General features: G+C 38.4%; 1 protein-coding gene across 3 annotated transcripts in view; it reads left to right on the forward strand.

Annotated features, from left to right (window-relative positions):
• The window catches only part of AHR (aryl hydrocarbon receptor), a 150,738-nt gene that overhangs the window by 45,927 nt on the left and 77,044 nt on the right, over positions 1 to 27,767 (forward strand). The window lies entirely within an intron of this gene.

Here is a 27,767-nt window from a genome sequence, read left to right on the forward strand (position 1 = left end):
CTATCTCCAAATGACATTATTCTGACCTTCCATGGGAATACCTCTGAAACCCTGACTTGAATACTCTGCTGTAAGTCCTGGTAAAAGGCAGTAATACACCATGGTGTTTAAGATTCAGGATACACTGGGTTTGAATTCTGGCTCTGCTTATTCCCTCACTAGATGTTTGATCTGGGGAGCTGCTTTTAACCTTCCTGTGCCTTAGTTCCCTCCCCTGTAAACAGAATATAAGGACTCTACCTTATAAGATCTGTATGAGAACCAAATGAGATAATGTATCCAAAGCATTCAGCACGGTAACTGGCATGACAAAAAGTGTTAAAATTGTTAGAGCTTTTTATTATTTTTGAGTCTGTATTAGGGTAAAGGCCAACGTGGTATAATAAAGAGACCAAAAAATGCATTGTTTCAAAAATAGACATTTGTCTAATGTAAGTGTTCTCTGTTCCACAAAGCCATCCGGGCTGGTGGGGCAACACTTCCACCCTCAGTGTGCTTCTAACACTGCCTTTCCCAGCCAGGAGGAGGAGAAGGAACTGACATGTCCAAGCCAAGGATCTTTGAGGGAATAAGTCAGAAATTACACATATCACTTCTGCTCAACATTCTGTACCCTGAATTTAGTCACATGGCCCCACCCGGCTACAACCATCTGCCCAGCTACAATTCTATTTCTTTGGAAAAAGAAGAAATAGATTTTGGTGGATAGCTTAAAGATCCCAATACAAAATAAATGGCACCTCCCTTTTCCATTTGAATTTTGATGCTATTGAGAAATAAGAAAAAAGTGGAAACAGAAAAAAATATGTCATCATTAGAAACCATAACATAACACAACAGTCCAATGGGCATTGCCCACTCCATTCCCCAATGTCCAATCTAGAACTCAGAAGAGACTATTCTGGGATATTTTGAGTGGGCCGAGCCGGCCTACTTTTTCATGTAACTGCCTCTTTCAGTTCCAGATAGAGAAAAAAAATGAAAAAGAGATAAATTCCTCATGCTCAATACCATCGATAGATTTGCTTCATGTATTTGAGGAATGTGGAGAGTGACTGTCACCCCTCCTTTCTACCACGGGGAGAATTAAGGGGTAAGGCTAGGAGTGCTCATCCTTTCTTCTGGAAACTTGAGCAATGGGGAAAAGGTTTTTCTGTCCAAAACATCACCACCACCACCACCATCATCACTGTCATTATAAAGCAACACAATTTGGTACTGAACTTCTGTTAATGGCCCTTTCCATTGTCCATTATTTTGTTCAATCGGTTCTATGAGCTGCAGAGCTAAGAGTTTCGACTTAGAAAAAGATTTGCTTCATCTGGCAAAGCACTACATAATTTATTTCATTTCCCTCTTTGCGCTGCCAGGAAGCAGAGTTCAGGTTTGTACATAGGTTCAATAGTTTCCCTCTGCTTTTATTTCAGCAAAGTTACTAGTGCTTCTGCCTGATTACTACCGCTACTTCATTTGTGACTTCCCTCTTGATAGCAGCACTTTTTTTTTTTTAAGTTTTCATGTAAGTTGCCACAATTCTCTTAAGGTAGCATATAAATTATTTTTTATAAATATGCAGACAGTAAATACAGTGATGTAGAGAAAATATGGAAGAGACATATGCTATCCATGAGTGCTTCTAGATAAAACGTTGGCCAATAAAACTTAGGAGCATTTTCAGGAGACAGATTGGCTCAGTATAGAAGTAGCACCTTAAGAGACAGGAAAAATGACTACAAATAATGGTTTCAATCCTGTCTGCCTTTCCAGAAGCTGTCACAGTTTTTTGGAAATGTGAGAGAGGTGATGTGTGGGTACATATGAAACACCTCCTTAATACTGCTGTACATAAGTGGGTGAGACTGTGGAGCGGTTGTAAGTTCTTTCTTGTGCAGGTGAGGTCATATTGAAACTTGAGTCATTAGTGCCAATTCTCACAGGCTGATAGGAAACTCAAGTGACCCACTAGTGATGAGGAAATTGAGGCCAAAGAGGCAAAGTGGCCTGTCAGGTCACACAGGCAGCAGTGGAAACAGAATCTAAGTTTTTCATCTCTGAATTAAGAGCACTTTCAAAGAGTAAGTCTTCTAACAGCCACCATGCAAGTGCTTTGCTGTGGCTTAATCCAGGTTATATTTACCTCTAGTTTACATGTGACGAAATGATGCTTTAAAAAGCAATCCAGAGTAACGGCCCCTCAAAGATGTTCATATTCTAATCCCCAGATTAGAAGCAAAAGGGTCTTCTCAGATGTTATGAACGGTAAGGACCTTGAGATGAGAAGGCTGTCCTTGGTTATGTCAGCAGACCCAGTGCAATCACAAGAGTCCTTATAAGAGAAAGGCAAGAGTGTCAGAGTCAAAGAAGGGGATGTGATGACAGAAGCAGTGGGGACACATGCAGAGAGAGAGAGGGAGATTTGAAAATACTCTGCTGCTGGCTTTGAAGATGGAGGGCCACAGGCCTAGGGAACATGTAGAAGCTGGAAAAACAAGGAACTAATTCTCCCTTAATGCCTTCTGAAGAAATGCAGCCCTGCTGACATCTTGATTTTAGGGCTGCTGACCTCCAGAACTGTAAGATTATAATAAATTAGTATTGTTTTAAGCCACTAAATTTGTGGTGATTTGTTACAGCAGCAATAGGAAACGAATACAGTGGTTTTAGCATTTAGCATTTAAGAAGACAAGGGAGGCATTTGGGAAGAAAACATTTACTCCATTATAATTACTTCTAAAGAATAAAAGAACTGGCCTCTGTACCTCTCCCTGGCCATTCTGGGAGGGAGGACCAGGAAGGTCTGGCAGTATTCCCCCTCCCTCCTCTTTACCCTCAGCTACAGCTGGGCCTCTAAAAGAACCTCCACTTTATGAAATGACAGTGGTTCCTGATGGGCTCCAGCCTTGCGTTGGCAGTGCAAAGTGTGGAAGAACACAGCCAACTCACAGTTTCATTACAGCTTTGCCTTTCCAGATGTTTCGCTCATGTCAGAAGACAGGAAATACATTGCTTACAGCCCCACATGTGCGTCTGAAGAAGGGTCTTGATGAACGTGTCTGGTCTTTGTAAATAACCCTATTTTTTTTTTTTCTGGAAATAAATGATTTGTAGAAAAAAATGGCTTTCCTACAATAAGTTAGACATGACACAAGCAGGGTCAGTATACATCTTTAGGTGTTTGTTCTGCACTTAAAATTAACAGAACTATTTTGAGGATGCTTTTTGCAGCTATGTATCTAAATGCTTGTGTATGAAAGAAAATAATAAATGTGTACCTGTACTATGATGTTATCACCTCGTAGGGTCTAAGGAAAGACCATTAAAAGAGAGTAAGTGGCCCAAAACTGTCAGAAAAGCTTTTCTTGTTTGAATACAGTGCGGCATACATTGCTTCAATGCTTTATTTGCACAGCAATTCACATCCATTTTTGGAGTTGATTCTGACTACGACACTACACGAGTAAATTGAGTTTTTATGGAAAAGGAAGGGTCCAAGAAGATTGTTCCACACCACATAGCTAGTAACTGGTGGCATCAAAGATTGCACTTAAGTTATCTGACTTCCAAGTTCAAACTTTTTTTTTTAAGTATTTCAGGATGGTCTTCAATAGGCTACAACAAGACTAGAATCATTGGATTCACTACATGCAGTTAATTACAAGCAGTTGCAATGTCCCTTGAAGTACAGATGCTAAACTGTGGGTTAATCTTCAGCTAGGAAGGCGGGATTACTGTTGTGGGGTGTACTGAGGAATTACTATTGAGGAATTACTATTTCTATGGTAGATGAAATGGAGACAAGAACATGAGATAATGCTTGTTCTACCTAAAGTGCCCCTCATTTGTCTAGTAAATTAATATAACCATTTGACTGACCACTCTTTTAGAAGGTTTCTCTCCTTGATTCACGTGAGCTATGAAATTAATGTCTCCCACTGTACATTCAGAATCAGCTAGGATATTCCAACTCACTCTGTGCTCTTGGCAGAATTTCATCTTTTCCTGGAAAATTAATATGTACTTCTGCACAAAGGCCATTTACAAAATTTATCATTACATTTATGTATGTATTACAGAAAAGTCCTCAACTGAAAATTAGACATTTAAAAAGTTATGACAATACCTCAGTTTAAAACAAAAATATGAGCATGCTTAGATAATAGACTCTCATATTCTTGATTTCACCAACTACAGCATTTAAAAATTCATTTAACAATCAAGTAATCAAACGAGTTTTATAGTATAGAGAGGAACTTTGACTTCTGATTATCTTTCACGTTCTAGATATTCAACATGTACATTTCACTGGCCTTTTCCAGTTTTGAGGAAGCTATACTTCCATTTTATACTTGTTTAAAGTAGATTCTGGCGATGGGTGTTCAAGAACTTTGAGTTAATGTCTACTGTTTTGTTTCCTAGAACATTTTTTACAATAACATTTTTAAAGTGATTTTAATCTGAATAACACATTGAGTCAGTGTCTTTAGAAACTACAAAATGTTTTTCAATGTGCGTTTTATAGAATATTAGTCACACATGATATTAACCTGTGGACCTGGTGATCAAATAAGTTTGATTAACTTTTCTTTCCCTAGTGTTTCCCAGATTCCTTTACTATAGATCTCTAAGGTGCTACGATGCATCATACTTTTCTAAAAGACAGAACTGGTATGCAATATTTTCCAAACTTCTTTGACCCTGGAACCATTTCCAGAACTCATCACATGATGTTACTGTTCCAAGGAACGTACTTTGAGAAAATCTGATTTATGGTGAAACATCCCAGGTTCCTTTCTTGGATTGCTCCTCTTGCTCAGAGTCCTTATTTTATAAATATGATTTGGAAAAACTATGCTATGCCCATACACATTGAACTTATCTGCCATTTTGCTGCCTAAGCACAGATTCCTCAACCCAGCTTGTTGCTATGTGGAATAGTTTAATTTCCACACCTGAAGTACTCACTATGTAGTCTTTTCTCTATATCATCTATAAATACATTCTAATTTTTTCTTTTGATTAAATTTGACCAACAGGAAACTCTTTGTAGTTTAGTCGTTTTTTGACCATCTGCAGAAGGAGTTTCACTGAGTTTCATTTTAGTGTTTTTGGTCTCAGTTTTGTTGAGGGGTACTAGGAAAAGCAGCCTTCTGAGCTATGTTATGGCATTTACTGTAGGGATTATATTTAAGTCCCTTAGAAAAGAACGATATGCTTTTTTAGAGTTAGAACTTGGAGAAAAGCATGTTTTAGCCTCATCAAACTGTAATTGACTCTCTTCATTTTGAACACCAGAAAGTTTAAAACCAAATCAGGGCACAACTAGAGCAATGATTTATGCCATTACAGCCTGCACATGTGTGTTATATTTTCACCTCTCCCTTACTTGCGTTGACCTCTTACTCTAATTTACATTGTCTCAGCTGTTATTTTGCATTTATTTTTCTGTTCGTGCTATACTACTTTGGGGGTTCTTGTTTTAATCAAATTTACTTTTCTTTTTTGGAATATTTGAAAAAAGAGCAAAACAAAAAATGTAAAAAAAAGGAAGAAAAATAATTCTGTTTCCAACCTGATGACCAGAAACTGTTGTGGATCCTGAGAAGAAAGATTCATTTGATATGAATGCCAAGAAGGAATATATTTGCTGAGATGGACTCCCCATAGTCAACCAAGGGTCCAAATTTTATTAATAATAAAAACCTAGTGACCATTTGCTGACGGGCTTCTCAAGTACTCTATAAGAAGAACCTCAGACTAAACTCTCGGCTTCCCCCAACTATGCCTTGCTTGTTTACGCTGTCTGAGTCAACCATTTCAGGGAAACCCTGGTTTCGTCTTTCTATCAACTGACTGAGACCTGCCCTGTCCAATCAGTACTGCACGATTTGGATACCTTACTTAACACAAAATGGACCTAACTGAGAACCCGGGTGGCAACTTTCACTATAAAAGGTGACCTCCCCTGTCTCAAAGGAACACAATGTAGGTTGCTACCTGAATCTGTGTCTTCTGGACAGCAGCTCCTTTTTTTTGTCAAATAAATGCTTATATTTCTTTATTACAGTCTAATACTAATTTTTTGTTTATACTGTGGTACCAGCTATAACTGATGCTGGGACAGCATTTAACATTCATAGTTCCATTTGGAATACATGTCAACAAAGTTCATGGTAGCTGATTTTTTTCTGGCTTTATTATGGTGCCAGTATACACATTAGAGGGTTGAAATTCTTTAATTCTCCTTAATTATTTCAGGTTAAAAGAAATCCGTGAATGTCTGAAGGTTTGAAATAAACCATCAACATAGTTATGAACAGGGAGTCAGCCAAAATGGCAACATAGGAGGCTCCCGAATTCCCTTCCCACAGGTGCATGGAATCTGCTGATACACACAAAGCAATTACCTGTGAAAGACATTCAGAAACTAGCAGCTGACTCCTATATATCAGGCAAATGAGAAAATACCCACATGGTCAACATGGGTGGGAAAGGCTGAGCCACACTCTCACCATAAACTCCACTTGCAGCTCAGCAACTTACAGGCGGGAGGGAATTCCCAACTTCCAGATTTTCCCTGAGGAGAAAAGGGTTTGGACCCAACACTTAGTCCCCCACTTTTAAGACTCCCAACTGAGAGACAGGCCCCCCAAACATCTAGTTCTTAAAGCTAGTGAGGCTTATGTCCACAAGATGACAGCAAACAAAGGAGCAGTTGCTAACTGGCGTGCAAGCACTTGCCCCAGAACTGACTATTGCAGAGGAAACAGGCAAAATCGCCAGTCTCCTAGTCTTTTCCTGAACAAAAGCCCATGTGCGTACTTTGAAAGCTGCTGCCTGAGGGTCAGGCTTCTAATGTGACACACACATAGGGGCTGGGTACAATCATGCCTGGAGACCAGGTAAACGGGTAGACACCTCTCCCACTGAACCCTTGTAGCCTGCTCCAAGTCACCAGCATCTTCCTGGAAGGAGCTGGTACACAAGTCTGTATCCAGGCTTTTGCAGCGGCTGCCCAAGAGATGAGCGCCTGGTATGCCTGGCTCTCATAGCCAGTGGGGCCTCCACTCACAAGTTCAACAAAGATGTCCCCCTTGCAGCTCTACACCTGGGGCCTGTTACCCAGGAAACAGTTTCTCCCTGAAAGGGATTTAACTACATACATTCCCAGCTGCTGCATGAAGGTTCAGCTTCCATTTAGCCTGCAGCTAGGCACTGAATGGGATCTCCTTTGGGACACTGATTGCTCTTGGCACCCTCAACTTCTGGGAGTCCCTAATGAAGAAGCAGCTTGGAAAACCACAAAGGCTTGAGAGGAAACCAGGAATTCAGGCCGGGATGATTGACAAGATTCATCTCCTACATGAGACCACTCTGTCAAGACTGTTTTTTCAAATCATAGAAACCAACAGAGAGTCAAGAAAATGAAAAATAGGAATATGTTCCAAATAAAAGAAAAAGATAAATCTCCAGAAATAGATCTTACTGAGACAGATATAAGTAATATATCTGATACAGAGTTCACGGTAATGGGTGTAAGAATGCTCACCAAGGTTAGGAGAGCAATGCATGAACAAAGTGAAAATTTCAACAAAGACATAGGAACCATTCAACACTGCTGGTGGGAATGTGAGGATGACGGTGTACTTTTCAAGATTTAAAAATGCAGTGTTTTTGGTTTTTTGTTTCTTTTTTCTTTTCCTCCTACCTGATTTCATAACTTTGTTTTCTTGAGTCTACATGCATACCTCATTAATCGGATTAATCCGCAGAACACTGACTTGAAAGCAACTAGTTCATTCAGCCCTCAGACACCTGGACGCCAGCAACTAGACTGCAGTTCTAGACTGCAGTTTTCCGTCAGATGACATCTGAAACACCCCTATAACCAGGTTTGAGATAACTATGGCGGAACAAACTAGACCCCAGGAGACGTTCTCCAGTACATCAGCACTAAGGAGTCACTTGACTAACTCCCTCTTTCCTTTGTTCTGTCTCTTCTTGTGTACCTATAAAACCCCTTGACCATTCTAGGAACAGGAAGGTGGCCTTTGTGATGGCAGTCCGCCATCTTCCTGGAATGCCAGCATTTTGAATAAACCTACTTTTCTTTCCGCCAACCCTTTTCTCTTGATCATTGGCTCACAAGTGGCAAGCAGTCAAACCTGAGTTTGGTTACAGAAATGTAAACTGGTTCAGCCATTTTGCAAAATAGAATGGAGTTTTATCAAGAAATTAAAAATAAAACTACCATATGATCCAGCAACCCCACTTCTGGGTATATGTCCAAAGGATATGAAACCATTATCTTGAAAATATATCTGTACTTCCTTATACATTGCAGCATTGATCACAATAGCTAAGGAATGGAAACAACCTAAGTGTTCACTGATGGATGAATGGATCCAGAAACTATGGTGTGTGTGTGTGTACACATACATACATTCATACACACACACACACACACACAATTAGTATTCAGCCTTAAAGAAGAAGGAAATCCTGTCATTTGTGAACTTGAAGGGCATTATGCTAAGTGAAACAAGCCAGGCAGAGAATGACAAATACTGCATAGTATCATTTATACGTTGAATCTAAAAAAGAAAAGCTCATAGAAACAAGAGAGTAGAAAAGTGGTTGCAGTAGCTGGGATATGAAAGAAATAGATGGAGGATGGTGAAAAGGTCACAAACTTTAAGCTGTAAGATGAATAAGATCTGAGGATCTAAAGCACAACATGCTGACTAGCGTTGATAGCACTGTATTGTACAATTGAAATTTGCTCATAGAACTTAAATGTTCTCACCAAAAAATAAAATGGAGGGGGATAAATATGTGAGGTGGTCGATGCTAATTAATTTGATGGGGGGATCTTTCACAGTGTATATGTATATCAAATCCTAAAGTATAGTATGCTTTATCTTACAATTTTATTTATAAATTATACCTCAGTAAAGCTGGTAAACAAAAATAGTTATGAATGGTAGAAGCTGGCTTTATGAGGTAAGCACAGAGATTCCCCACCAGCATAAAGGAATGCCTTTTTTGTCGTGATGTGGAACAGGGTTTCTCACTCAGGACCCTACTGACATTCTGGGACAGATAAGCCTTCCTTGTGGGGAGGGCTTTCCCGTGCGTTATAAGATGCTTAGCATCATGCCTGAACTCTACTCAATAGATGCCAGCAACAGCCCCACCTCTAGGTGTAACAACCAAAAATTTGTCCAGATATTGCCCAAAGCCTCCTGGGATGGGGAGAGGGAATAACCCTTGGTTGAAAACAACTAATAGGAGGAGCATTTGCAAAAGGACAGCTTGGTGTGTTGGAGATGGTCCAGGAAATGGAATTACAAGCTGGTTTTCTGAGAGGTCCTACCTAACTCCTGTATTCCTCTCTTTTCCAACTGTCCCCGTGAAATTAGTAAGTACCTCTTTGCTCTATGGAGTTTAGTTAGAATAGATCATCTGGCAGAAAGGGTCAATTAGAAGGAAGCCGATTATTCAGACAGAGACCAAGAAGAGAGGCCTTTGATGTAATATTATGCACAATGAGTAAGGGTTGATAGTAAGTTGATTACAAAATAGTAGGATTGGTTATATTATGTAATCAAAAATTGTTCACCTTCATTAGTCATTTCAGCTTACATAAGTAATATATGTCCAATGTAAAAGCCAAACATTAATCACGTTCGCAAAGTAGTACCTGCTATCACAAAAACATCAGAATAAAGGAATGCATAAAACAAAATGTGAAAGTATCATCTCTCCAAACCACTCTCCAGAGGTAGCCATGTTTAATGCTGTACTGATGTATATACTTTCATATTCTATTCAGATGCAGTCATTTCCATGCATTGTGTGTGTGTGTGTGTGTGTGTGTGTATTCACATTAAGCTTTTTTACTTAACCTATTGTCGACTGTGTCGGGCCCCAGGGCAGGCATTCCCAGGATATGCCCGAATGGCATATTGATTATTTTGAACTAAAATCACCTGAGAAGCTGCAAAAGCAGGACGATCTCTTTGACTCTCCTCTGACCCCCTACAAGCAGGAAATAAATCTCCATGACAAGTGCTCTCCCTGCTCCTTAGGGCTGACAGAAAACCTTATCACAACAGTTATAAAATCCAGAGTCAAAAAAGCGTGTATGAACAAATCTTGTAACACCTTTACTAATTTACTACCATTGCCCAAACTTTGTTTAGTTTCCTCACGAACGAATTCCCAAACCTGCTTAGATTGCTTTCTAATGAGCACTAACTTTCTTTGTCCTGTGCATTTCTCACAAATTTATTGTTTGCCTGAAATGTATAAAAAGGGACCTAGTTCGATCACGTCTTTGAGCCTCATTTTATGATCTGAGCATCATATTGTGATTGTCCCATGCACATATATTGTGTTTTTTTTCCTACTGTTAATCTATTTTTGTGTCAATTTCATTATTTATAATTAGTCCAGCCAGGAGAACTAAAGAAGGGTAGAGTGGGGGAATTCCTTCCCCCCTCCCCAACTGCACGATTGTACATATAATTCAATTTTTCCTTTCTAGGAATTTGGGTAGTGATTTACTGTCTTCTTATACCACATACTATCCAATCTGTCCCCATCAATGGGAATTTAAGTTGTTTGCAATTTTTTTTTTTACTATTTTACAAACAATGCAGAAATAATCACCTTTATATGTACATCTCTGTGCACTTCTGGAGGTATTTATGTTTGATAAATTCTTATTATTGGAATATTAGCATTGAAGGATGTATACCTTTAAAATATTGAAAGATAACTGCCAAATTGATCTCTAAAAACATTGCAAATCCTACTATAGTGTTTAAAAATGCACCAAATACTGATAATCATTTTATAATTTTTACCGTTGTGATAGAAGACAGACTTTTTTACTTTTTTCCTTAAGCACATAGCATACATTTAAAAGATGCAACAATCTCAGAGAAAGAGGTATTTGCCCAAGTTCATAGGCATGGTATGGCAGAGCTGAATAGTAATCTTGGACTGTTTGGTTCCCAAATTCATATTTTCCTTCTCCAGTGACTCCCAAGCCAGGCTGAGTAAATGAAACACCCACAGAACTTTAGAAAAACAAAACGAAACAAAACCACACACATTAGCTCCCCTACAGATGAGTCTGTATTTTTTTACATCAGTTATATCTCTGCTTACATATGGGGGAGTATTCTAAAGTTAACATTCTAAGCAAAACAGACTGGTCCACTGGGATATTTACCTCCAGTTGTCTTTTCTGTGTGTGCCTTATTCATGCAGGGGTGTCAGGACGTGGCCATTCTGCCTCATTAGCAAGTAATGAAAGAAACTTTTTTCCTAGTTGGAGGGGTGGAAGGGCTAGTCTTTTCTATTTCTGAGGTCCAACCTCTTCCTAATGGGACAGTGGGAGTGAACTAGGCCCACTGGCCCGGAGAAGCTGACTGTGGGTGGGGCTGCAAGGCCAGCCAGAACGTGTGAGAGCAGAGCTGACTTGAGGAACAGACCCAGGTCTATAGGAGCCACAAGTCGGGGACGCCACCCAAGCCTCCCACCTCACCGCCTGCCAGATAAATAAGGCACAAGCCCTTTGAGTTCTTGAATGACCGGGAGAGAGGAAGTAATACTGGACTTTTTGCTCATCTGTTGGCAGGCAGCGGGACCTGGTTCTGATTCGATTTGGGACATGAACAAACGTGACATTATTTCCATTTCTAGATCATAGAGCAGTTCACATTGGATACCTATACAATAATAAACCATGATTTTTGTTATGCCCTGGTTTATGCTAAAAAATACATTTCACTTTTCTGCTTCAATTACTCCATTTTTTCCAGAGGAAAAATAAGTTTGAGGGTCTCTCCTGTACTTCACAGGAAGAGAGGTATGGTGGCATCTGAGATTTGGCTTATAGTTGTGACCTTGCAGTCTTGAATCGTGCAAACAAAAAAGCAAAAGTACTATCTCCCCAGTCATCTCTAGAAATAGCTCTTGGAAGAAGCTGAATTGCAGGCACTTTTTATCTTTGTGAGTGCTGCTGAAAGAACTTCCTACACCCAGCCTTTCTGTTTTCAAATGATACTGGCAAGAAGAAGGAAGCTGGGCAACCTCTCTTTGGAACTCAAGTGGGGTGACCAGGAGCAAGTAAGCATCACACAAGACCCCACCTTGGCACAGGGCAGAGCCTGCTTGAACAGACAAGGCTGGTGCTTCGTAATGGGTTAATTTATGCAGGACGTTCAGGACACCAGGGAGGCAAAGAATGTCTCTGCAAAGGGTAGGCCCAAGTGCCAACCAAGAGGCACACCCCTGACTTCAGTAGGTTTATTAGTTTCAAGGTTGGAGGTGGAATATTTTGCATAAGAATTCAGTGACTATTAATTAACATGGGTATGTGCATCTATGGTGTGTATTGGCCAGAGACCCTCTTTTTCTTAAGTTTACACTCACCAGGACAACTGAGCGAGTTACAAATTATGTTTACGCTGGAGGAAAAAACATATATTTTCTACAATGTCAAAAGTGGAAAAGCACTTAGAGACCCTCTCATCTTCATCCCCTTTTCACAAATGAGAATACAGAAGCCCAAAATGGTGAATCAACTTGCGCAATACAACACAACTAGTCATAAACAAATGTCCACCTGTTTTGATAAGAGTAAAATCCATTTAATTCAGTCGCAAAAATCAGGGCTGTATTACCATAGAATGAAGATCATCTAGCAGTGCTTCTTGATCTTTAAAACAATTTCTCCATCCAGCCCCTGTCTTGTTACAATACAGATTCTGATTTAGTAGGTCCGATCTGGGCCCGAGATTCTGCATTTCTAACAAGCTCCCAGGTGACACCCAAGCTGTTAGCTTACACATTTGAATATCAAGCATCTATAGGTAACACCCAGGCCTGATGTTTGTGGACCTGAGCCTCCAGCAGAAAGCTATGTAAGGCTTTGCACCAAAAATTAATCCTTTCCTGGTATGGTAAGGAGTTCCCATCAGAGAATTCTTTTGCTGTGCCTAAGGCAAATGGAATTTCTTGTGAGTGCTTCTTTAAAAAAAAAAAAAAAAAAAAGTTATATGAAGAGGATAATTTAAAAGTCTTGTATTTGTGTAGATACACAAATTGTATTCCTGAGTGTCCTTGGCAGAGGAACCTTCTCACAATTAAGAGAGTTTACATCTGTGTCTCCCACTCAGTCTGAGAATGCTTTGCTTCCTCTTAAGTAATAATCAACATTGCAAAATTGCAACTAGGCAACTAGCAAAATGTTCCCAGGAAATACAACTGCTTGCTTTTGCTCATAACAAGTTCCCTTTCTTAACCCACATGGTTCTCTCCAGCCTGCACCCATTCATGGGTTTCTCAACCTCAGCATTACTGACATTGTGGGACCAATCATTCTTTGTTGTGGGGAGCTGTCCTATACAATGCAGAATGTTTAGCAGCGTCTCTGGGCGCTAGTCATTTCTTAGTTCAGGTGCTATAACACAATACCACATATTGGGTGGCTTACACAACACGTATTTATTTCTCACCGTTCTGGAGGCTGGATGACCATGACCAGGGTGTTAGCATAGTTGAGTTCTTGATAGAGGCCCTTTTCCTGTTTTAGAGACGTTTGTCATCGCATTGTATCCTCACATGTAGAGACAGAGCAAGAGCTAGTAGCTCTCTCTCTTATAAAGACACTAGTCCCGTCATAGGGATTCATGACATAATTACCTCCCAAAAGCCCCACCTCCAAATATCACCACATTAAGTATGTGAATAATGAGATACGTGAACATATGAATTTTGGGGGACACAAACATTCAGTCCATAGCAACCCAAGAGATGGCATTAGCACCCACCACCAGTTGTAACAACTCTAATTGTCTCCAGATAATGCCAAATGTCCCCTAGGAGGGAAACCACTCCTTAAAAAAAAAAAAAAAAATACTATATTGGAAAAGACAACTAGCTTAAAACATAGAATTACATAATTTTACATCTGAAAGAAATCTTAAAGCTCATCTGTGTTTTGGGGTCACACATTGAATTTAGGTTAGAAAGAACATTACTACAATTGGGCACAATTCTTTCCGTACAAGGTATTATCAATGTTCTCTGTTTCAACGACACAAACTTCAGTTAAGCCAAATCTGAGGTTGAGTCTTTGCCCGTATGGTAAGGAGCGGGAAGGAATCAATACTTTCCCGCATTATCATCGGTACAAGCTTAGAGAAGGTGAGACCAGAGCGATATGGAAGCTCCCACATCTGATCAGGGATTGTCCAGCTGGGTTGTGAAATGTCTGTAGTCTTATGTAAAGCGCAAATGTACAAACATCCCTTCAAGATAAATTCTCCACCCCCTACTCACAGCTTCTGAGCCATCTAATTAGCTAGCTGAATTCTGGAGCAGCTTGTGTTTACATTCAGTGACAGTAGGTCAGCTTGCGATATGCTCCACATGATTTTGAGAGAGGCTTTCTCAGTGCAGTATTAGTGACAAACCTTTTACTAATAATACTCGGTTGACAAAAGAGAGAGAGTAGGGAGAGCAATGAATTGGGTATTTGCCTTTTGGCAAATGCTGAACAATGACCTACTAAAGCATCCACTTGTTATTAGATTTGTTGTCTCATTGTTAAGAATACTCTGAAATAAAACACATGTATTAAGTACTTAAAACCTCATTTCATGTTCATAGGTTCTTTAACATTATGAGAATGGGATGGTCTAGGGTATGTCAGTGTCAACGCAAGTTATTTATGATAGCTAATATTAGTAGTTTGAGATCCTGGCACAGGGCCAGCGTGAAGGGGTCCTTTTTCCCCCTCTCATTTACTGATAAAAAAAAGGGAAACTAGTCTTTCTAAACTAAGCCGGGGGTGACATCCATCACCTTCCAATAAACACAGCTGCGACCACCACCTCTATTCATGCTCAACTAATATTTCTTGTATACCTACCATTAGTAACAATGCCAATTACCAATACAGGTACCTCTGCATAATTTATCTTACTTAATTTTTACAACTCAACATTTGGGCACAATTGAGGAATATAAGGAAAAGCATTAAGGCTAATAATGCCAAACCTATTTTGGAGTTCTTTTTTTGTGCTCAAAAAAAAAAAAAAGCCAAAAAACTTTCATTTTTAAAAATTTTCTAATTTTTATTTTATTTATCTTTTATTTATCAATCACTTGTTTCCTTGCTTGATTTCTTTATATAGTAGGTGTGCTCCCAACATATTTGGAAGCAAATAGCAATTCTCTAAGTTGACTCACTTTTAAAATGTTTTAGTGTGGTTCAATATTTAAGACTCATGAAGTAAACTTGCCTTTGATAAACAAAATATCCTTTAGTAAAATGACGAGCCACCCCTTTATCTGATTTTTTAATTCTGAATTTTTACTTAGGAATTTTTCTCAAAGATAAACATATATGTAATTTTCTCAAGTCTTCAATGAAATCTAAACCAACAACAGATTATATTTTTACAGTGATGCAGTAAATTTAGATACTCAGTGTAGCAATCAAATATTAACACTATTATTCAGACCAATCTAATGGAAGGTACAGCTATATGTCTTCGATGTGTTATGTTAGTGCCAGAAACTTAGTAACTTAAAACAACATTAATTTATTATCTTACAGTTCTGGAGGTCAGAAATCCAAAATCGATCTCACTGGGCTAACGTGAAGGTGTTGGCAGGCTGGTTCCTACCAGACCAAGAAGAGAATCTACTTCCTCGCTTGTGTCAGTTTCTAGAGGCCACCTGAATTCTTTGGCTCCTGACTCCTTCACATCTCTCCAACCTCTAGCTTCTGTTTACTCATCTGATCTCCTGCCTGCCTCTTATAAGGACTCTTGTGATCACATTGGGCCCACCCTGGTAATCCAGGCGGATCTCCCATCTCAAGATCCTTAATGTAATCACATCTGCAAAATCTCTCTTATCATGTGAAGTAATATATCCACAGGTTCTGGGGATTAGGACTTGAGCCTCTTTGGGGGACTATTATTCATCTTATGGAAATGCTGAACCAAACTTTAAACTTAGTAAAGAACTGGTAGAGAGCCAAATAATTACTTCAACAGTTTAAGTAAATAAGAAATAGATCTGGAAAAATTTCACTGAGGGATAAATTTTAACCCCATGTACTAATACAAATCTGGGACTTTCCCACTGTTATACAGTCATGAGACACATAATGACATTTTAGTCAAGGACAGACCATGTGTACGATAGTGGCCCCATAAGATTACAGTGGAGCTGAAATGGAAGCATATGTGGTTCCGGAGGAATTTTCTTTTTCCTCTGATGGGAGTAATATCTGTGGGGCTTGACAACAGATTCCCTCTCACTCACGGCACCTCAATTCTGAGTGTGCAGATTACATCCAAATCCCTCAGCCATTGACCTGGTTCAGCATAGAGGAGCTATTCCCCCCAAGTGCTGCATATTCACAAGGGGCCGCAGCCCTCCCAGGTCTACCCTGATGGTCTCCAGAGTACATTGCTGTAAATTCTGTGTTCAGGACCTAACAACCTGTATAAGGACTTGGACAAGTACTAAGTGGCACTGCCACTTTAGTACAAGCATCCTGTGGGAGTGCCGAGCCAGGCTGTCCCTGTGCTTTGGACATATTTTCAGTAAGTTTTATTTCTTCCATCACTTCATTGCCAGAGAGAGCCCTCTGGGCCACATAGGGTCAGTGGAATGAAAAATAAACTTCCAAAGTCAAAATATTAGGTCCTCAGTTCTACACCCTTTCCATGTTAAACATCTTTTTTTTTTTTTTAAAGAATACCACAGAAGTCCTTAATCTGACCACTGCTGCAACATGCCATAGCCAAAACCACACTGCCATGACAACCCCTACACTCCTTTCTCTCTCCATCTTGGTTTCTTGTTCCTACTGATCCTCAGGCCACTTTTCACTCTTTCCTGACAGTCACTAGTGCTCCACTTCTTACCCAGACAGTTTCTCCTTGACATTTCTAATCGATCCAGTCCACAGTCCTATTCATGGAGCTGAATTGGCAGCTTCAATATTCTATTGCTGACCCTATCAGAAGGAAGCAAGGGGAGGGCTAGTGGGACAGTGTTTCCAAAGTCTCTAGCAGGGGACAGTCACGTCCCGGGCCTTCACATTCACTCACTACCCACTCACTGACTCACCCAAAGCACCTTCCCATCCTGCAAGCTCCATGCATGGTAAGTGCTCTATGCAGGTGTACCATTTTTTTATAGCATTGTTTTTTTGACTGTACCTTTCCTATGTTTAGATATGTTCAGATACACAAATGCTTAACATTTTGTTACAATTGTGTACAGTATTCAGTACAGTCACATGCTGTACAGTCTTGTAGCCTAGGAGCAATAGACTATCAACCATACAGCCTAGGTGAGTAGGAGGCTAGACAATCTAGGTTGGTATAAGTGTACTCTTATGTTGTTCACGCCACAAAATCACCTAACAACACATTTCCCAGAAAGTATCCCCATTGGTAAGGGGTGCATTTTTGTATGAAACCCAGGAGTGAGACATCCTGAAAAGATTATTGAGGTGCCCTGTAATTGTAACTTCTTCCATGAAAATGAAATGAAAGCTTAAAAATTACCCAGAAAACCCAGAACTTTCTCTATTTATCAAAGTAACAATACCACAGAACACTGGCTTTCGGTTAGTCTCTAGATCGATTAGAACCACATTTTTTACCCAGATCCTGTTCATAACCAATGTTACACACTTAAGAAAAATTGGTTTGGGAGTCAAGTATAGTGGGGATATCTTCTCTGTACATATTCTGCTCTCTCTGACCACCCCAAAGAAGCTCACTTAGACATCTTGCTTGCTAAGCAAAGTGCACGTTAAAGAATATGGTTCTATTATCTTCCAATGGATGTTAAAATCATTATAAACTTTATAGTGCACTGGCTGTACTAGCTCATTCAAGGCATATTTAAATAATTCCTATTAAAATAGGTATTATATACTTTGTGGGAGCCATAAAGATAGATTTTATCCTTGCGTCTAAAAGGTACTTGTGGGTTTTGGCTCCTCCTCTTGACTCTGAGCAGGTTTGTGTGTGCTTCAACCTATAAAGTTCAACAGAAGTGACCCAAAGTGACTGTCCAAGGCTAGGTCAGAGGAGACCAGGAAGCTGGCAGGCCATTGGAGGTCAGGTAGAACATTCACTCTCAGAGCCCCGAGCTGCCATATTAGGTGAAGCTGTGCAAGTGTGAGGAAGCCCAGGCCCCGTAGGGAGCCCATGTGTAAGATACACCAGTGACAGTCCCAGCTGCTACCAGGACTTGCTGCCTTCAAGTCCTTTTAGCCAAGGCACCAAATATAGGAGTGAAGAAAACGTCAGAGGATCCCCACCTACCACCATTTAAGTCACCTGCCTCTGTCTGATCCTCCTCAGCCGAGGCCCCTACACCATGGAGCAGAGATAAATCATCCTTGTCCAAACCCCTTACCCATTGAATCTGAGAGTATAAGGAAAGGTGGTGTCTTCTGCCACCAAGTTTTGGGGTGGTTTGTTACACAGCAATGGATAAACAGAAAAGTCTTCAAGGTTGACTAAAAATTAATGTAATGGGTTGGTACATGAAACTTTTTGTGTTCTGGAATTGTGGCAGAAGCCATAAAGCTGGAAAGTGAGGTGTTATAAGTACCTCAATTATAATGAGAGGTGCCAAAACTAAGGGCATGCTGATCAGCAGCAGAATAGGCCATGGTACAATCGCCCAATCCACAGTGTATTTAAGAGCAGGCCTGAGATGCAGCGTGGGGAGGAGGAAGAGAAGATTTGTGACAGGCAGCTTTCCCCTCCCTGTCCTCTGGGTCCTCCCCCAGTGACTCCAAGCCAGATGAAAGGTGGTTCTGAGAAAACTGTTTCTAGATATCGGCCTTGCCTACCACAAAGGAAGACAGAAGACTGATACAGTGTCAGTTGTCTTAGTCCAGTCATCTCTGTGTGGGGGCAGACAGGTGATGGAGAAAGGAGGGGAAGAAGGATTATGTCACGTCCCAAGATGACAGTAAGCCCAGAAGTTGAGAATCAAGACATTTATTTTGCAAAGCATCATTTATCACTAAGAATTAAGGAGTCCTTTCCTCACCTCCACACGTCCTCAACCTAAGGGGATTTTGAAAAATGCTAAAGGGGGTCAAGTATACGGTGATGGAAGGAAAACTGACTCTGGGTGGTGAACACACAATGTGATGTATAGATGACGTATTACAGAATTGTACACTTGAAACCTATGTAATTTTACTAACCATTGTCACCCCAATTCATTTTAATTAAAAAAAACAAAATGCTGATGTCAAGTTCCTCTCCAAGGCAGTTGAATCAGAATTTCTGGTGAGGGTTGGGGGTGTGAAGCCAAAGAATATTTTTTTAAACTGCCCAGATGATGCTCATGTGCCGGCAGGTTTGATTACAGCTGCAGGCAAAAGCAACTCAGGGAAGTTGTCCAAGGGTGACGATCACAGGTATGAACTAAAAATACTTGAGGTGTACTTTTAGCCTTATCCTGGGAGAGGGCATGGAATCCTGGATTCTGCTAGCTAGCCCTATAAACTTGGCCTATGGGTCTCAGATTCTTGTCTTTAAAATGGCACTAGTGATACCACCTACCCTCTCTGATGGCAGAGAGGAATGATGAGGTAATCACGTACGCTGTGAGCTTTTCCTGGTGATGGGTAAGTGCTCAAAAATGAGCTACTAATACTATAAGGTTATCTTGGAATTTACACTGAAATACTGCTGTGGAACAAAGTCCTTTTAGTTTTTTAAGAACTTTAGAAATATATTTTATTTCAGCTATATTTTAGTATCCAAACAACCAAGCCAGATTGCCCTATTTATCAGATTTTTTCTCACTATCAGGGAAAGCTGTGCTTTGCCTGAACAATTCGTCTGTTTTCAGTTTTCTTTTCTTTTTAATTAATTTAATGTCTTTTATTTTAATTTGGATGCTATGACTCTTATGATCAATTTCTTTGTAGGAAACTAAAGCAACACATCCCAGAACTAAATAAAACAGACAAGTATTCTGACTTTTTTCCCCCTTAAAAATCTCAGGTTTGGCTTTATACTTTTTTATAACATCTATGTACATTTTACATATATAAGATTTTATGTAGTTTTACAAAAGCATAGGTTTTTTGTAAGGTGACTCAAGTACTTTGTGCAGTGAGACCAACATAAGTAGTTATATCAGTACCACTTTTCTATGACAAGATCCAGATTAATACAGGTAATTGGTTAATTGAAAAATACAGTTAAGTGCGAGTCATGAAAACACGATGTATACACACCTTAAAATTTTTATTTTAACGTAAAACATACAAACATGCACCTTTTAATTGATCTTTTGATATAGAGCCAAGTCTTCACCTTTAGAAATTGATCTGCTTATGGAGCTTATCACTGTCTCTCTTGTATCTATTAGGTTGGTGCAAAAACTTGTGGTTTAAAAGGTTTAAAACAATGACAAAAACCGCAATTACTTTTGCACCAACCTAATATAAGTATAATTAATTACTGGACCCATTTTTTAATGGACTGAGAACTCAGACACTCATAAAGAAAGAAGAGGGCAGAATCTCGCTAGAATGTTAATATTTTCCTCCCTAATCTCAAACAACTTTCTTGCCCACACCAAATTCAAAAGCATTTTTCAATGACTCCCTTTCTCAAAATGTTTTAAAACTTTTAAATTGAATTTTCACAGGCACAGCAAATTTCTTCCTTGTTGCACTTATATTTTTTGCAATGTTTATATAGTTACAGGTTTGGTACAAATAAAAATGAATCTCAGTCAAGACAACTCAGCTGGTAGAAACAAAAGTGTATGCGGCCTATTCACTGTGAATGGTCTGTGTTCTTGAGCTTTGGTCTGTATGTTTCAGAGTGGAGAGTTTTGTATAAGTTGTTGACATAGAAAAACGACTAAATGAATAGACCATATAAAATATATAGCTAAACTTAGCAATGAGCACACTCAGAGGTATCCAAACATACACATATGTGGAAGAACATTGAGTGGGTTATCATGGGTCAGTGTTTACATAGCTGTCTGCGTACATGTGGGTGTGCATATGTGTTCCCACAGGTTATTTTCCTTCTCTCCCTCTGGTGGGATCACTCTTGAAAGGACCTGGCAATACCCTTCATTTGGTTGCCATCTCCAGAACTGATACAATTTTAGTTTTTATATTGGTTCCTCATATAGTTCAAAAGGGGCTTCCTAAGATGACAGTTGCTCTTCTTTAATATTTCTGGGAATTTTTCAGATTTTTCCCCCAAAGTGAAAGCATATATATATATACATATACATATATGTACATGCTTGGTAGAAGACATCCTTCCCCTCCATGGGCACTATTTTTAAATATCTAGATCATTTTGCCTCAAATTATCAAGTAAATGATTTTCTACTTGGAGGATTAACTTCATAAAATAATGGACATAAACTGGTAGGTTAGATTTAACATTGGCTGAGCAATAAAAACTACTAAATATTAAGGGAAGAGTTCAGTTCTACCCTTTCTGCAGCTGAGTATTACATGCAGCGACATGTTACCTGAGACTTCCTATGACCCTCATAGAAAAGGAAATAGATGGAAGTGTGGGAGGAATGGTCCTGGTGATGGGTGTGAAATTGTTTGAGGTGCACTCAAAATGAAAGTCATCCTCAAATTGAAAAGTGTTTAAGGTAAGATTTTTTTATCTAATGGCCATTAAATCAATCAGGTACATCTCTAGAAATGTATAATGTTTTAGGCTTATGTAAAATATCATGGAATTTTGACCAAGAATAGGCACCTACAGCACCGTGGAACACAAACTATCAAGTTCAAAAAGGTAATTTAAAAGAAATCTACCCAAGGTTACCAAATAATGAAGCACTCTTACCTTTTCTCTACCAAACATTAAGGCACATTTACTCTCCAGATTTCTATATGCACCCACCACTGCCTATCTTAATGGCAAACTGGAAAGGAAATTTGTAGAAATATAATTTATTTAACCATATTAAGTTGAATCACAAAGTTCAACGAGTTGAGTGCCAGTCTCTCAGCTCTGACAGCATAGTCATACTATAGGATTCTCAGACTTGTCAGGCAGTGTGTTTAACAGACTGTGATTTACTATTTTAATTACACACATCTCAGGTTGGAGATTTTATGATAATTCCTAAGATTTATCCCAAAGCACTTTCTTTCAGTGCAACTTTCAGTATGTTAATACTCTACGGGTGATACGTTTTCATTAGTAATGTCTTTTTTTCTAAATAAAAAGTTAGCAAATATATCCCCAAATACTTTAAACATGGGGAGAATGCTTAGGCAAATGTTTACATACAAAATAGTCAGTCAAGTACCTTTATTTTTCTTCCCCAGAGACCAAAGGATTAATGTGAGTATGTTAAATGGCTAAAGTATTCATATTAAGGCAGAGTTGATAATTAATTACAGAAGGAATGTTAGTCAGATGAATAATTAACAATATTTGGATCAGAGCCTAATGAATCAGTCGTGGACTGAAGGGTTATTGTAACCTGATCTTAGATCATATAAATTTTAAAGCACGAAAACACCTGAGAGCATTAGTCTCTAAAGTCCTGTTCATGCCTCCCAGGAAATGCACCAAAGGACCCAATGGGATACAGGGACTTATTACCAGAATGTAGATTTAAAGTTATTTCTTATAGGAATAGAAAACAAGCTACCCTTTACTAATATTTGGTCCACTGTTTGACACCAATGCAATGGTTTTTAGGGCATTTCTCAAGTCCCAAGTCATGGAATGCATGTGAGTTGTCCTAAGGGTTGGGAGGGCTCCCCACAACCCAATAGCATCCTTGGTCATTCACTGTCTTTTAGAACTTAGAGACGTATTGCACTTGACCTAGGAAAACTTTTTGTTACAATATAATTCTAGATGTGAGAATAATTTATCTTGATTTTACTAATAGACTTTATTGCTTTTATTTATATTCTAATAATTTTAGCTACATTTTCCCTTAGCTCCTTGACAAATGAATCTGACGATAATAATTACGATAGTTCAAAAGAGAATCCGTAGTTTTGCATCTGTTTTATTGAAATGTTCCAAAATACCTTGACAACTTGCAGTTTAAAATAGTGTATTTGAGCTTTAGCAATTTTTTAAGTAAATGTTATATATCTTATTTGAGTTTGAGGTTCTCTTCTATCTTTCAAAATGTTCTTACAAGTTCTCATCACACACAAAAAGTTCTAACTATGTGGGGTAATGGATGTTAACTAGACTTATTATGGTGATCATTTCATAATATATACCTATATCAAATCACTATGTTGTAGACCTGAAATTAATGTATATGTCAATTATATCTTAATTGTATAAAAAGAAAAAACATATCATTGTACAATCTTCCAAGACCTGAACAACTTTGCAATTGGCAGACCATCTCATTATATTTAGATTTTTTAAAGGAAAATTCAATTTGGCATGTGTGTTTAAAATACTCTCTTTTGAAGGCAAACCTAAAAGGAAGGTATAAACATGTAACTTGCTTTTCTTTTCATGTTTTCCAATTAGTCTGATAAATTCTTGGTAAATTTTATGGGATAACTTATAATTGGTTTTTGAATCTTAACTTTCCCCACCAAATTGTGTAAAAATAGATCCAAATAGTCAGTTTATTTAACAATTCTATGATTTTTATGAAATTTCCCTTATTTTAAGAATACCATATTTTTATTGTGCCCTCTAAAGGGCAAACCTTTTCATTTATAAATGTAATCACTGTAATGACCCCTATTAGCACTTCCAAATAATACCAAATGCTTTGTCTCTTCTAATATTCAAGATGTTAGTCTGATGCATTTTTATTTGATTTACATGTAATCCAAGCAAACCAGTACTCTTTATTATCTGTCCTATAAAGACTTTGTGAGATCCTTTGGTCTATAGAAAGCACACAGAACTATCTGTTTTATAAACTGCTTTAAACTATAGATTCAGTAGCTTCAGAGAAGTTTAAAAACATGTTTTGTTATAATAGATACATCTGAAAGAAAATTGAGTAGACTGAAATGTTTAATATCTATATTCTTACAAACCTCAATTTCAATTACAGTTTCAACTCAGAGAGCCAATTATAACTAAATCTATCCTGCTTTTCATTAGAAGGTAAAGTCTGATAGAGCTTCAGAGATCAGATAAATCCTAAAAATCCCTTTGGCAAAGCCAAACTCAAGCAAAATTTTGCAGAAAGTGATTTTTGACCCTGGTCTTGCACCCAAACATTCAGCCTTCTTTCTATATCCCCAAAGGTGTGCTTAATCCAAATCCCACACATACTTAATTTCAATTTTGTGGGGCAACTGCTCATAAAAATTTAGCCCAGTAGAGTTCAAAGTCTCTTCCTTCTTTTGCCAAAGAATGTTTGAATTGTTAACTTTTCATTATTTGCAAAAGAATAGCTCCTTTTTCCATAGAACTTCTGCATCTTTAGTGAATTAACCAGCTGTGTGGTTCTAATCACATTTCTCTGCTGCCACAGCAAACAGTCAGTGTTTGGAGATTAAATCAAATTGACTTAAATAAAAAGAAACTGAGAATAGCTATACAGCATGATTTCAAATGTGTATTTTCCCTTGGATCATTTATTAACCTCTTATCAGAAAATGAACCAAAGACCAAAGTTCTTATTTCACTGGGAAGAAATGTGATGATTCAGTGAGTTGCTCCCTACAGAATCAATAGAAAGCAGATGACTTATTTTTCCTCCTTGGCACTCGGTGCTATATATGAGGCCTGTACATAAGATCATGTATAGCATGTTTGCATCTAAATGTGGATTTGTGTTATGGAAAGTCATGTGTAAGGATTGCTGCCCCAGTCCTCCTTGATTTTAGCACTAAGTGGGCTGCATTTCATTTATCGTAACTTTGAGCCAAAATAAATGTATTCCAACCTGTGCAGGCCCATCATGTTAGTTTAGACCTAATGTCTTTAACAAATGTGCAACTTTAAACTATCCTTATGCTTCCGTAGATTATTTTACCCAGGTTAAATGAATTACTTCCCAATTAAAAAAAAAACAGCAAGTCAAGATACCGTGTTTCCCCGAAAATAAGACCTAGCCAGACCATCAGCTCTAAGGCGTCTTTTGGAGCAAAAATTAATATAAGACCCGGGCTTATTTTAATATAAGCCCGGGTCTTATATAGTATAATATAATATAATATAATATAATATAATATAATATAATATAATATAATATAATATAATACAACATAACATAACATAACATAACATAACATAACATAACATAACATAACACTGGGTCTTATATTAATTTTTGCTCCAAAAGACACATTAGAGCTGATGGTCTGGCTAGGTTTTATTTTTGGGGAAACATGGTAAGAAAGATCTATAAAATAGGCTGTTTTAATCGTGCAGCTGGCAAAGCACACCCTACTTGTTTTCAGATTAAGGCCTTATCTTTGTTACTGTATGCAATCATTTTGGGAAACTGCCACCTAAAGCACTTAGATAAAAGTGGCATTTTTTATTATGATTACATTACCTTGTCTTAAATTAATCCCTGTCAATTACAGAAGAAGAGCATATTATAGGTAAGCAAATAAAATAGAAACGAATCTGTAATCTCACCAGTAGGAAATAGCCATTATTAGTCAGCATTCTGATACATGTATTTCCAGACATCATAAGCTCATTCTTGTCCTAGGGCCTTTGCACTGCTGTTTCTTCCGCTTAGAATGTTCTTCCCAAATCTAAGTGCTCCTGCCTCATTCAGGGGTCGATTCAAACAGCACCTCTGTAGAGAGGCCTTTCCTAACCAGTCTAGACAGACCTTCCCCAGCCTCCCAGTCCGTCTCTATCCCTCATCCTATTTTATCATCTTTGTAGTCCTTAGCAGTACCTGGAATTCATCGGGTTGTGGTTGTGGTCTGTTTCTTGCCACTTCGGTGTCAGCTGTCACCTCCAGAGTCTGTAACTAGTGGCAGGCACATTTTTGTTTTTCAGGAAGTAGTTTTTGGTCTGTTCATTGGAATTGACCATACCATGAACATTTTTCCATGTCAAAAACTACTTTCCCGGAACATCATGTGGTGGCAATGTGTGACCTTAATTATTTGTATCAGTCATTATACAATTATGAAACATGCTGACATTTTCCAATTTTTCACTATGCCAATCATGCAGTGGTAAGTATCTTGATAGCCACATTTGTGTGCACACCCAGGGTTATTTCCTAGAAGAAGGATGGCTATGTTAAAGAGTGCATTTTTAAGGCTTCTGTCAATATGTAGTAAATTATACTGCAAAGATGTGGAACTAATCAACACTCCCATGAGCGATATAGGAAGGTGCTCATTTACTGCACCCTTGCCAATCTCTGAACATTGTCATTTGAAAATCCTACTCAGTGCTATTTTTAACATAAAAACTGAGTTGAAATTACAATTATTTCATGTGTATGTTTATACTCAAACCAGCATTGAAGAAAAGTGATCAGACGCAAGTCTCAATTTTGCTTCTTCGTACATTCATCACAGAGGCCTTTCACTGAGCACCCTCCCATCGAAAACTGGATCTCTTTCTTGGTTTTTCTATACATCTTTCTTTGTTAGTTGAAAAACTGAAGCTAAATTTAACTGTCTCCAAATGAGCTGCTTAAGATGGTAAATATTATCCAATGCATTTAAATCCAGTATTGTGCTAAATATAGATCTCATTATTTTGGTTTATATCTAAAAACTATATAAGGAGAAATAACCTTAGGCCAAATTTTAAAAAAAATGATTTGGTTATGGTATTTGGAAATTATTGCTAAATCTAAAACTCTTTATATGAATTTCAGAAACACTAATAACATCTGAAAATCACATGGGTTTAATGAGAAAATTAAGTCTGTTTCCTGAGAGACCTGAGCAGAAACAGAATAGAATACATTAAATGAGGTCTTCTTGTGTATCCAGAGTGTTGTTTAGTAGTTCATTGATTTAATAAAAAAAAATAAGCATTAAAAAAATCAGCCGACAACTGACTTGGTGTAAAAAATTATACATAGAAGATACCAAGAGGCATCACAATTGAATCCTAAACCCAAACCTACTGGTAACTCTTAAAAATAAACACCAGGCCAAAAAAAAATATTTCAAGGAAACCGTGTTTCCCCGAAAATAAGATCTAGCCAGACCATCAGCTCTAATGAGTCTTTTGGAGCAAAAATTAATATGGGAAACATGGAAGAATATTGATCTTCATCTCAAGGGAGCACACAAAGAGCAGATTTGCGTGACTTGGAGAGGACAAGCACAGAGAGTTACAGAAGACTGCCCTGGCAGAGGCGGAACTACAAACGGAGCAGGGTGTGGACATTACATTGCAGTGAAAAAGACAAGTAGATGGGCAGAGGATTTTCTTGACCAAAGTTGGAAATACGGGAAGGAATATTTGTTCAGGAGATAGATGGTAGACCATCAGGTATAGGTAAACACAAAGAGAGGATTTGGGAAGGCGGGGTGCAGGCAGACCTCAAAGGATCTTAGCTACTACTGTGAGCAAGTGCTCTGAGAAGCTGATGCATGGAGAAGAATAAAGGGGTTAATATTGTTTATTTTATGGTTTAATATCTTTAGGTAGAAGACAATATGTCAATAAGAGTTAAACCTCATCTATCATTCTATAGATAGGTGTTGGATAATAAAAAACTGAACAGACCCAGCTGATCTCAGAAGT

This window comes from Rhinolophus sinicus, linkage group LG09 (assembly GCF_036562045.2).
Source record: "Rhinolophus sinicus isolate RSC01 linkage group LG09, ASM3656204v1, whole genome shotgun sequence".
NCBI lineage: Eukaryota > Metazoa > Chordata > Mammalia > Chiroptera > Rhinolophidae > Rhinolophus > Rhinolophus sinicus.